Source organism: Petromyzon marinus, chromosome 60 (genome assembly GCF_048934315.1).
Source record: "Petromyzon marinus isolate PM22_M1 ecotype Great Lakes invasive population chromosome 60, UKy_Petmar_22M1.pri1.0, whole genome shotgun sequence".
NCBI lineage: Eukaryota > Metazoa > Chordata > Hyperoartia > Petromyzontiformes > Petromyzontidae > Petromyzon > Petromyzon marinus.
In genome coordinates, this window is record NC_133726.1 from 8,567,639 (window position 1) to 8,576,864 (window position 9,226).

A 9,226-nucleotide genomic window follows, 5' to 3' on the forward strand; every position below is an offset into this window, starting at 1 on the left:
GTGAGTGTTGGGTGGGTGAGTGAGTGCTGGGTGGGTGGGTGAGTGTTGGGTGGGTGAGTGAGTGCTGGGTGGGTGGGTGAGTGTTGGGTGGGTGGTGAGTGCTGGGTGGGTGGGTGAGTGCTGGTTGGGTGGGTGAGTGTTGGGTGGGTGAGTGCTGGGTGGGTGGGTGAGTGCTGGGTGGGTGGGTGAGTGCTGGGTGGGTGGGTGAGTGCTGGGTCGGTGGGTGAGTGTTGGGTGGGTGGGTGAGTGTTTGGTGGGTGGGTGAGTGCTGGGTGGGTGGGTGAGTGCTGGTTGGGTGGGTGAGTGTTGGGTGGGTGAGTGTTGGGTGGGTGGGTGAGTGTTGGGTGGGTGAGTGAGTGCTGGGTGGGTGGGTGAGTGTTGGGTGGGTGAGTGAGTGCTGGGTGGGTGGGTGAGTGCTGGGTGAGTGAGTGCTGGGTGGGTGGGTGAGTGCTGGGTGGGTGGGTGAATGTTGGGTGGGTGGGTGAGTGCTGGGTGGGTGGGTGAGTGTTTGGTGGGTGGGTGAGTGCTGGGTGGGTTAGTGCTGGGTGGGTGAGTGCTGGTTGGGTGGGTGAGTGTTGGGTGGGTGGGTGAGTGCTGGGTGAGTGAGTGCTGGGTGGGTGGGTGAGTGCTGGGTGGGTGGGTGAGTGATGGGTGAGTGAGTGCTGGGTGAGTGAGTGCTGGGTGGGTGGGTGAGTCTTGGGTGGGTGGGTGAGTGCTGGGTGGGTGGGTGAGTGCTGGGTGGGTGGGTGGGTGAGTGCTGGGTGGGTGGGTGAGTGTTGGATGGGTGGGTGAGTGTTGGGTGGGTGAGTGCTGGGTGGGTGGGTGAGTGTTGGTTGGTGAGTGTTGGGTGGGTGAGTGTTGGGTGGGTGGGTGAGTGCTGGGTGGGTGGGTGAGTGCTGGGTGGGTGGGTGAGTGTTAGGTGGGTGGGTTAGTGTTGGGTGGGTGAGTGCTGGGTGGGTGGGTGAGTGTTGGGTGAGTGGGTGTTGGGTGGGTGAGTGTTGGGTGGGTGGGTGAGTGCTGGGTGGGTGGGTGAGTGCTGGGTGGTGGGTGGGTGAGTGCTGGTTGGGTGGGTGAGTGCTGGGTGGGTGAGTGAGTGCTGGGAGGGTGGGTTAGTGCTGGGTGGGTGAGTGTTGGGTGGGTGGGTGGGTGAGTGTTGGGTGGGTGAGTGTTGGGTGGGTGAGTGAGTGCTGGGTGGGTGGGTGAGTGCTGGGTGGGTGAGTGTTGGGTGGGTGAGTGAGTTCTGGTTGGGTGGGTGAGTGTTGGGTGGGTGAGTGCTGGGTGGGTGGGTGAGGGGTGGGTGGGTGGGTTAGTGCTGGGTGGGTGGGTGAGTGCTGGGTGGGTGGGTGAGTGTTAGGTGGGTGGGTGCTTGGTGGGTGGTTGAGTGCTGGGTGGGTGGGTGAGTGTTGGGTGGGTGAGTGAGTGCTGGGTGGGTGGGTGAGTGCTGGGTGGGTGGGTGAGTGCTGGGTGGGTGGGTGAGTGCTGGGTGGGTGGGTGAGTGCTGGGTCGGTGGGTGAGTGTTGGGTGGGTGGGTGAGTGTTTGGTGGGTGGGTGAGTGCTGGGTGGGTGGGTGAGTGCTGGTTGGGTGGGTGAGTGTTGGGTGGGTGAGTGTTGGGTGGGTGGGTGAGTGTTGGGTGGGTGAGTGAGTGCTGGGTGGGTGGGTGAGTGTTGGGTGGGTGAGTGAGTGCTGGGTGGGTGGGTGAGTGTTGGGTGGGTGGGTGAGTGCTGGGTGGGTGGGTGAGTGCTGGTTGGGTGGGTGAGTGTTGGGTGGGTGAGTGCTGGGTGGGTGGGTGAGTGCTGGGTGGGTGGGTGAGTGCTGGGTGGGTGGGTGAGTGCTGGGTCGGTGGGTGAGTGTTGGGTGGGTGGGTGAGTGTTTGGTGGGTGGGTGAGTGCTGGGTGGGTGGGTGAGTGCTGGTTGGGTGGGTGAGTGTTGGGTGGGTGAGTGTTGGGTGGGTGGGTGAGTGTTGGGTGGGTGAGTGAGTGCTGGGTGGGTGGGTGAGTGTTGGGTGGGTGAGTGAGTGCTGGGTGGGTGGGTGAGTGTTGGGTGGGTGGGTGAGTGCTGGGTGGGTGGGTGAGTGCTGGTTGGGTGGGTGAGTGTTGGGTGGGTGAGTGAGTGCTGGGTGGGTGGGTGAGTGCTGGGTGGGTGGGTGAGTGTTGGGTGGGTGGGTGCTTGGTGGGTGGGTGAGTGCTGGGTGGGTGGGTGAGTATTGGGTGGGTGAGTGATTGCTGGGTGGGTGGGTGAGTGCTGGGTGGGTGGGTGAGTGCTGGGTGGGTGAGTGCTGGGTGGGTGGGTGAGTGCTGGGTCAGTGGGTGAGTGTTGGGTGGGTGGGTGAGTGTTTGGTGGGTGGGTGAGTGCTGCGTGGGTGGGTGAGTGCTGGGTGGGTGGGTGAGTGTTGGGTGGGTGGGTGAGTGCTGGGTGGGTGGGTGAGTGTTGGATGGGTGGGTGAGTGTTGGGTGGGTGAGTGCTGGGTGGGTGGGTGAGTGTTGGGTGGGTGAGTGTTGGGTGGGTGAGTGTTGGGTGGGTGGGTGAGTGCTGGGTGGGTGAGTGCTGGGTGGGTGAGTGCTGGGTGGGTGGGTGAGTGCTGGGTGGGTGGGTGAGTGTTGGATGGGTGGGTGAGTGTTGGGTGGGTGAGTGCTGGGTGGGTGGGTGAGTGTTGGGTGGGTGAGTGTTGGGTGGGTGAGTGTTGGGTGGGTGGGTGAGTGCTGGGTGGGTGGGTGAGTGCTGGGTGGGTGGGTGAGTGTTGGGTGGGTGGGTGAGTGTTGGGTGGGTGGGTTAGTGTTGGGTGGGTGAATGCTGGGTGGGTGGGTGAGTGTTGGGTGAGTGGGTGTTGGGTGGGTGAGTGTTGGGTGGGTGAGTGCTGGGTGGGTGGGTGAGTGCTGGGTGGGTGGGTGGGTGAGTGCTGGTTGGGTGGGTGAGTGCTGGGTGGGTGAGTGAGTGCTGGGAGGGTGGGTTAGTGCTGGGTGGGTGGGTGAGTGTTGGGTGGGTGGGTGGGTGAGTGTTGGGTGGGTGAGTGTTGGGTGGGTGAGTGAGTGCTGGGTGGGTGGGTGAGTGCTGGGTGGGTGAGTGTTGGGTGGGTGAGTGAGTTCTGGTTGGGTGGGTGAGTGTTGGGTGGGTGGGTGCTGGGTGGGTGGGTGAGTGTTGGGTGAGTGAGTGCTGGGTGAGTGCTGGTTGGGTGTGCTGGTTGGGTGGGTGAGTGCTGGGTGGGTGAGTGAGTGCTGGGAGGGTGGGTTAGTGCTGGGTGGGTGGGTGAGTGCTGGTTGGGTGGGTGAGTGTTGGTGGTGTGAGTGAGTGCTGGGTGGGTGGGTGAGTGCTGGGTGGGTGGGTGAGTGCTGGGTGGGTGGGTGAGTGCTGGGTGGGTGGGTGAGTGCTGGGTCAGTGGGTGAGTGTTGGGTGGGTGGGTGAGTGTTGGTGGGTGGGTGGGTGAGTGCTGCGTGGGTGGGTGAGTGCTGTGTGGGTGGGTGAGTGTTGGGTGGGTGGGTGAGTGCTTGGTGGGTGGCTGAGTGCTGGGTGGGTGAGTGCTGGGTGGGTGGGTGAGTGCTGGGTGGGTGGGTGAGTGCTGGGTGGGTGGGTGAGTGTTGGATGGGTGGGTGAGTGTTGGGTGGGTGAGTGCTGGGTGGGTGGGTGAGTGTTGGGTGGGTGAGTGTTGGGGTGAGTGGTTGGGTGGGTGGGTGAGTGCTGGGTGGGTGGGTGAGTGCTGGGTGGGTGGGTGAGTGTTGGGTGGGTGGGTGAGTGTTGGGTGGGTGGGTTTAGTGTTGGGTGGGTGAGTGCTGGGTGGGTGGGTGAGTGTTGGGTGAGTGGGTGTTGAGTGGGTGAGTGTTGGGTGGGTGGGTGAGTGCTGGGTGGGTGGGTGAGTGCTGGGTGGGTGGGAGTGCTGTTGGGTGGGTGAGTGCTGGTGGGTGGTAGTGTTGGGTGGGTGAGTGGGTGAGTGTTTGGGTGGGTGAGTGTTGGGTGGGTGAGTGAGTGCTGGGTGGGTGGGTGAGGTGCTGGGTGGGTTAGTGGTTGGGTGGGTGAGAGGTCTGTTTGGGTGGGTAAGTTGGTTGGGGTGGGTGGGTGAGTGCTGGGTGAGTGAGTGCTGGGTGGGTGTGGGTGAGTGCTGGGAGGGTGGGTGAGTGTTGGGTGAGTGAGTGCTGGGTGAGTGAGTGCTGGGTGGGTGGATGAGTGTTCGGTGGGTGAGTGTTGGGGTGGGTGGTGAGTGTTGGGTGGGTGAGTGTTTGGTGGGTGGGTGAGTGCTGGGTGGGTGGGTTAGTGCTGGGTGGTGAGTGCTGGTGGGTGGGTGAGTGTTGGGTGGGGGGTGAGGTGTTGGGTGAGTGAGTGCTGGGTGAGTGAGTGCTGGTGGGTGGGTGAGTGGTGGGTGGGTGGGTGAGTGCTGGGTGGGTGGGGTGGAGTGCTGGGTGGGTGGGTGAGTGCTGTGGGTGGGTGAGTGTTGGGTGGGTGAGTGCTTGGTGGTGGGCTGAGTGCTGGGTGGGTGAGTGCTGGGTGGGTGGGTGAGTGCTGGGTGGGTGGGTGAGTGCTGGGTGGGTGGGTGAGTGTTGGATGGGTGGGTGAGTGTTGGGTGGGTGAGTGCTGGGTGGGTGGGTGAGTGTGGGTGGGAGGTTGGTGGGGGTGTGTGGGGGTGGGTGGGTGAGTGCTGGGTGGGTGGTGAGTGCTGGGTGGGTGGGTGAGTGTTGGGTGGGTGGGTGAGTGTTGGGTGGGTGGGTTAGTGTTGGGTGGGTGAGTGCTGGGTGGGTGGGTGAGTGTTGGGTGAGTGGGTGTTGAGTGGGTGAGTGTTGGGTGGGTGGGTGAGTGCTGGGTGGGTGGGTGAGTGCTGGGTGGGTGGGTGAGTGCTGGTTGGGTGGGTGAGTGCTGGATGGGTGGGTGAGTGTTGGGTGGGTGGGTGTGTGTTGGGTGGGTGAGTGTTGGGTGGGTGAGTGAGTGCTGGGTGGGTGGGTGAGTGCTGGGTGGGTTGGTGTTGGGTGGGTGAGTGAGTTCTGGTTGGGTGGGGTGAGTGTTGGGTGGGTGGGTGAGTGCTGGGTGAGTGAGTGCTGGGTGGGTGGGTGAGTGCTGGGAGGGTGGGTGAGTGTTGGTGAGTGAGTGCTGGGTGAGTGAGTGCTGGGTGGGTGGATGAGTGTTGGGTGGGTGAGTGTTGGGTGGGTGGGTGAGTGTTGGGGTGGGTGAGTGTTTGGTGGGTGGGTGAGTGCTGGGTGGGTGGGTTAGTGCTGGGTGGGTGAGTGCTGGTTGGGTGGGTGAGTGTTGGGTGGGTGGGTGAGTGTTGGGTGAGTGAGTGCTGGGTGAGTGAGTGCTGGGTGGGTGGGTGAGTGTTGGTTGGGTGGGTGAGTGCTGGGTGGGTGGGTGAGTGCTGGGTGGGTGGGTGAGTGCTGGGTGGGTGGGTGAGTGTTGGGTGGGTGGGTGAGTGTTGGGTGGGGTGAGTGCTGGGTGGGTGGGTGAGTGTTGGGTGGGTGAGTGTTGGGTGGGTGAGTGTTGGGTGGGTGGGTGAGTGCTGGGTGGGGTGGTGGAGGGCTGGGTGGGTGGGTGAGTGCTGGGTGGGTGGGTTGAGTGTCGGGTGGGTGAGTGAGTGCTGGGTGGGTGGGTGGGTGAGTGCTGGATGGGTGAGTGCTGGGGGGGTGGGTGAGTGCTAGGTGGGTGGGTGAGTGCTGGGTGGGTGGGTGAGTGTTGGGGTGGGTGGGTGAGTGCTGGGTGGGTGGGTGAGTGCTGGTTGGGTGGGTGAGTGTTGGGTGGGTGAGTTCTGGGTGGGTGGGTGAGTCTTGGGTGGGTGGGTGAGTGTTGGCTGGGTGGGTGAGTGCTGGGTGGGTGGGTGAGGGGGTGGGTGGGTGGGTGGTGCTGGGTGGGTGGGTGAGTGCTGGGTGGGTGAGTGAGTGCTGGGTGGGTGGGTGAGTGCTGGGTGGGTGGGTGAGTGCTGGGTGGGTGGGTGAGTGCTGGGTGGGTGGGTGAGTGCTGGGTGGGTGGGTGAGTGCTGGGTCGGTGGGTGAGTGTTGGGTGGGTGGGTGAGTGTTTGGTGGGTGGGTGAGTGCTGGGTGGGTGGGTGAGTGCTGGGTGGGTGAGTGCTTGGTGGGTGGGGGTGGCTGGGTGGGTGGGTGAGTGCTGAGTGGGTGGGTGAGTGCTGGGTGGGTGGGTGAGTGTTGGGTGGGTGAGTGTTGGTGGGTGGGTGAGTGTTGGGTGGGTGAGTGCTGGGTGGGTGAGTGCTGGTTGGGTGGGTGAGTGTTGGGTGGGTGGTGAGGGTTGGGTGAGTGAGGGGTGGGTGGGTGAGGGGTGGGTGGGTGGGTGAGTGCTGAGTGGGTGGGTGAGTGCTGCGTGGGTGGGTGAGTGCTGGGTGGGTGGGTGAGTGCTGGGTCGGTGGGTGAGTGTTGGGTGGGTGGGTGAGTGTTTGATGGGTGGTTGAGTGTTGGGTGGGTGAGTGCTTGGTGGGTGGGTGAGTGCTGGGTGGGTGAGTGTTTGGTGGGTGGGTGGGTGAGTGCTGGGTGGGTGAGTGCTGGTTGGGTGGGTGAGTGTTTGGTGGGTGGGTGAGTGTTGGGTAGTGAGTGCTTGGTGTGTGGGTGAGTGCTGGGTGGGTGAGTGTTTGGTGGGTGGGTGGGTGAGTGCTGGGTGGGTGAGTGCTGGTTGGGTGGGGTGAGTGTTTGGTGGGTGGGTGAGTGTTGGGTGGGTGAGTGCTGGGTGGGTGGGTGAGTGCTGGTTGGGTGGGCGAGTGTTGGGTGGGTGGGTGAGTGTTGGGTGGGTGGGTGAGTGTTGGGTGGGTGGGTGAGTGCTGGGTGGGTGGGTGAGTGCTGGGTGGGTGGGTGAGTGCTGGGTGGGTGGGTGAGTGTTGGGTGGGTGAGTGTTTGGTGGGTGGGTGAGTGCTGATTGGTTGGGTTAGTGCTGTGTGTGGTGCTAGTTGGGTGGGTGAGTGTTGGGTGGGTGGGTGAGTGCTGGGTGGGTGCTTGAGTGCTGGGTGGGTGGGTGAGTGCTGGGTGGGTGGCTGCGTGTTGGGTGGGTGAGTGTTGGGTGGGTGAGTGTTGGTTGGGTGGGTGAGTGCTGGGTGGGTGGGTGAGTGCTGGTGGGTGGGTGGGTGAGTGCTGGTGGGTGGGGTGAGTGTTGGGTGGGTGGGTGAGTGCTGGGTGGGTGGGTGAGTGCTGGGTGGGTGGGTGAGTGCTGGGTGGGTGGGTGAGTGTTGGGTGGGTGAGTGTTTGGTGGGTGGGTGAGTGCTGATTGGTTGGGTTAGTGCTGGGTGGGTGAGTGCTAGTTGGGTGGGTGAGGGTTGGGTGGGTGGGTGAGTGCTGGGTGGGTGCTTGAGTGCTGGGTGGGTGGGTGAGTGCTGGGTGGGTGGCTGCGTGTTGGGTGGGTGAGTGTTGGGTGGGTGAGTGTTGGTTGGGTGGGTGAGTGCTGGGTGGGTGGGTGAGTGCTGGGTGGGTGGCTGCGTGTTGGGTGGGTGAGTGTTGGGTGGGTGAGTGTTGGGTGGGTGAGTGAGTGCTGGGTGGGTGGGTGAGCGCTGGGTGGGTGAGTGTTGGGTGGGTGAGTGAGTTCTGGTTGGGTGGGTGAGTGTTGGGTGGGTGGGTGAGTGCTGGGTGAGTGAGTGCTGGGTGGGTGGGTGAGTGCTGGGTGGGTGGGTGAGTGTTGGGTGCGTGAGTGCTGGGTGAGTGAGTGCTGGGTGGGTGGGTGAGTCTTGGGTGGGTGGGTGAGTGCTGGGTGGGTGGGTGAGTGCTGGGTGGGTGGGTGGGTGAGTGCTGGGTGGGTGGGTGAGTGTTGGATGGGTGGGTGAGTGTTGGGTGGGTGAGTGCTGGGTGGGTGGGTGAGTGTTGGTTGGTGAGTGTTGGGTGGGTGAGTGTTGGGTGGGTGGGTGAGTGCTGGGTGGGTGGGTGGGTGAGTGCTGGTTGGGTGGGTGAGTGTTGGGTGGGTGAGTGTTGGGTGGGTGGGTGAGTGTTGGGTGGGTGAGTGAGTGCTGGGTGGGTGGGTGAGTGTTGGGTGGGTGAGTGAGTGCTGGGTGGGTGGGTGAGTGTTGGGTGGGTGGGTGAGTGCTGGCTGGATGGGTGAGTGCTGGTTGGGTGGGTGAGTGTTGGGTGGGTGAGTGAGTGCTGGGTGGGTGGGTGAGTGCTGGGTGGGTGGGTGAGTGTTGGGTGGGTGGGTGCTTGGTGGGTGGGTGAGTGCTGGGTGGGTGGGTGAGTATTGGGTGGGTGAGTGAGTGCTGGGTGGGTGGGTGAGTGCTGGGTGGGTGGGTGAGTGCTGGGTGGGTGAGTGCTGGGTGGGTGGGTGAGTGCTGGGTCAGTGGGTGAGTGTTGGGTGGGTGGGTGAGTGTTTGGTGGGTGGGTGAGTGCTGCGTGGGTGGGTGAGTTCTGGGTGGGTGGGTGAGTGTTGGATGGGTGGGTGAGTGTTGGTTGGGTGAGTGCTGGGTGGGTGGGTGAGTGTTGGGTGGGTGAGTGTTGGGTGGGTGAGTGTTGGGTGGGTGGGTGAGTGCTGGGTGGGTGAGTGCTGGGTGAGTGAGTGCTGGGTGGGTGGTGAGTGCTGGGTGGGTGGGTGAGTGTTGGATGGGTGGGTGAGTGTTGGGTGGGTGAGTGCTGGGTGGGTGGGTGAGTGTTGGGTGGGTGAGTGTTGGGTGGGTGAGTGTTGGGTGGGTGGGTGAGTGCTGGGTGGGTGGGTGAGTGCTGGGTGGGTGGGTGAGTGTTGGGTGGGTGGGTGAGTGTTGGGTGGGTGGGTTAGTGTTGGGTGGGTGAATGCTGGGTGGGTGGGTGAGTGTTGGGTGAGTGGGTGTTGGGTGGGTGAGTGTTGGGTGGGTGAGTGCTGGGTGGGTGGGTGAGTGCTGGGTGGGTGGGTGGGTGAGTGCTGGTTGGGTGGGTGAGTGCTGGGGTGGGTGAGTGAGTGCTGGGAGGGTGGGTTAGTGCTGGGTGGGTGGGTGAGTGTTGGGTGGGTGGGTGAGTGTTGGGTGAGTGAGTGCTGGGTGGGTGGGTGAGTGCTGGGTGGGTGAGTGTTGGGTGGGTGAGTGAGTTCTGGTTGGGTGGGTGAGTGTTGGGTGGGTGGGTGCTGGGTGGGTGGGTGAGTGTTGGGTGAGTGAGTGCTGGGTGAGTGCTGGTTGGGTGGGTGAGTGCTGGGTGGGTGAGTGAGTGCTGGGAGGGTGGGTTAGTGCTGGGTGGGTGGGTGAGTGTTGGGTGGGTGAGTGTTTGGTGGGTGGGTGAGTGTTGGGTGGGTGAGTGCTGGGTGGGTGAGTGCTGGGTGGGTGAGTGTTGGGTGGGTGGGTGAGGGTTGGGTGAGTGAGGGGTGGGTGGG